The following is a 3,040-nucleotide window of genomic DNA, read 5'->3' as shown; positions in this document are numbered from 1 at the left end:
AGCACCGTTGGCATGAAGGTTCCATCTAAATTCGTCCGGTTCGTCCGATAATTGAATATCCCCGAGCCGTTGAATTAAGGTATTCCATGCCGCAAGTCTTTGTCCAAGTAAAACCCGTCCGAACGTCACATTCGGGGTGAGGTAGCCATTACGAGTAGCAATGGTATCACCTTGACGACGAACAATCCTATACGAGCTGGATACTGTTCACTTAGGGGTGCGTTGTCAAGCCAAGCATCTTCCCAGAAACGTATTTGTGCTCCATTTCTGATTGAGAAAGTGCCATGGCGAAAAAATTCATTTTTAGTCGCCATTAGCCCGGCCCAGAAGTGAGAATCCCCTGGTTTCCAAACCATTTGGGATAATGTCTTCGAACCGATATACTTTCGCCGAAGGATAGTCCGCCAAATCCCATCCTCAGTGAGGAGCTTAAACAGCCATTTTCCCAATAGGGCCGAATTCTTGACTTCCAAATCATGAACTCCAAGCCCACCTTGGTCTTTGGGACTACAAACTATACTCCACTTAACCAGTCGATATTTCTTTTTCTCACTGTCCCCTTGCCAAAAGAATCTGGATCGATAATAATCGAGTTTATGCGAATTCCTTTTGGTAAGATGAAAAATGATAACATATACGAGTACCATGTTTGTGAGTACCGAATTAATGAGTATCAATCTTCCACCTAGGGACAGCAACTTGCCTTTCCGGCTACTAAGGCGTTTTTGTAGTCTTTCTTCCACTAATTTCCATTCCGCGATTGTAAGTCTCCGATAATGAATCGGAATACCCAAATAACGAATCGGAAATTGGCCTTGCCCACAACCAAACAACTCTGCGTACAGAGTCGCATCATTTTGGGCATCACCGAAACGGAACAATTCACTCTTATGGAAATTGATTTTCAATCCTGACAATTGCTCAAAGGCCGCCAAGATTAATTTCAAGTTTTGAGCTTTTTCAAGATCATGATCCATAAATAGAATTGTATCATCGGCGTATTGAAGAATAGATAAGCCACCATCAACTAGATGTGGAATCACACCTTCAATCGGCCATCAGCCTTAGCCCGCTCTATAAGTATAGCCAGAATATCCGCTACAATGTTAAACAACATCGGTGATAACGGATCCCCTTGGCGTAACCCCTTTCGTGTTTGGAAATAGTGACCGGTGTCATCATTGACCCGGATTGCGACACTACCACCATACACAAAATCATTTATCAGAGCGCGCCACTCTGGAGAAAAACCTTTCATCTCGAGTGTTTCTTTGTAGAAACGACCACTTAACTTTATCATACGCCTTTTCAAAATCTAGTTTCAAAATAACCCCATTTAATTTCTTAGAATGCATCTCATGTACCGTCTCATGCAAGACCGCCACTCCATCAAGGATGTTTCTTCCTTGCATAAAGGCCGTCTCGTGATGGGCTGGACAACATGATCCGCGACCGTATTAAGTCTAATGGTGGCCACTTTCGTGAAAATCTTGAAACTTACATTTAATAGGCAGATAGGTCTATATTGTTGAATCCTTTACTGCCTCATTAACTTTCGGTAACAAGATTACTTCACCAAAATTTAGACGAAATAATTCTAGCTGTCCGAGTGTAGGTCACTGAACAATTCTAGAAGGTCCGATTTGATCGTATCCCGAAGAGTTTGATAAAACTCAGCTGGGAAACCATCGAGACCCGGTGCTTTATTGCATTCCATTTGGAAAACTGCCTTCGAACCTCTTCCTCAGTATAAGGTGCGGTTAGTAGACCATTTTCCGCAACGGAAACTTGGGGTATATCGGCCGTTAAATCCTCATTAAGAGAGAAAGTACTTTCCTCCGGAGGACCAAACAAGCCTTTATAATAATTAGTAATGTACGATTTGAGCTGCTCATGGCCTTCAATCACCCCTTCATCTTGAGTAAGAGAATGGATACGTTTTTTCCGATGTCTTCCATTGGCTAAAGCATGGAAATATCGCGTATTTGAATCTCCCTCTAAAATGAGCCGGGCTTTGGATCGCTGGTACCATTTGAGTTCCTCCTCCCGAAGAAGACTCGCCATCTGCGCATTTGATTGATTTTTGAGTTCAATCTCCTGCGTCGACAACGGTCTAACCTCCGCAAAAGCCTCAAGCTCATCAATGACCTTTGATAAGCGAGCCTTCTCTTTTTTAAGAGTACCAGCCGTATGGGCAGCCCAACCACCGAGATGTTTGCGTAATGATCGCATCTTATTGTTCCATCTCATAATTGGAGAGTTGCCACCGACCGGTCTCTCCCAAACCTTCTTAACCATATCATGAAAACCATCCCTATGTAACCAACCAAGTTCAAATTTGAACGGCCGCTTACACACGGGCGGGGTTCCCCGGTGGTTAGAAGGATGGGGGCATGGTCGAACAGATTTACAATACGTTCTAGTGCACGGACGGACACCATAGGGTATTTATTTTCCCATTCGGTGTCCATCAACACGCGATCTAGTTTCTCGTAGGTGGGTTCGAGGCAAGCTGTTGGCCCAAGTAAGCGTCGACCGGACATGAACACCTCCCTTAAATCAAGGCTGTCAATGACGACATTGAATAGAAAAGGCCAATGTCCATCAAAGCGGCCTTTGCTTTTCTCGTGAGGGAATCTCAACAAATTAAAATCGCCTCCGATTAAAATCGGGTAGGGATTATCTTTTGTAAGATTTACCAACTCACGTAAAAAGTCGGCCTTAAAAGCATCCTGAGCGGCACCATACACAGCGACCAAAGTCCACTTGAACCCGTCTGCTTTATTCTGAATATCGAGTTTAATGTGGTACTCGCCATCAGAACTAGCTAAGACAGTCATGGTATCAATACGGACGCCAAGTAAAATGCCACCGGATCTACCACGGGGTGGGCGAGAAAACCACTGAAAGTTAATTCCGCCTGACAATCGGTCGAGAAAACTTTGTGTGAAATTTCGCCTACCCGTCTCCGATATAGCAATGAAATCTAAATCATAATCTCTACAACCATCGGCAATGTGAGAATGCTTAGCCAAGTCAC

This window comes from Lolium rigidum, chromosome 5 (genome assembly GCF_022539505.1).
Source record: "Lolium rigidum isolate FL_2022 chromosome 5, APGP_CSIRO_Lrig_0.1, whole genome shotgun sequence".
NCBI lineage: Eukaryota > Viridiplantae > Streptophyta > Magnoliopsida > Poales > Poaceae > Lolium > Lolium rigidum.
This window is presented reverse-complemented; position numbering follows the sequence as displayed.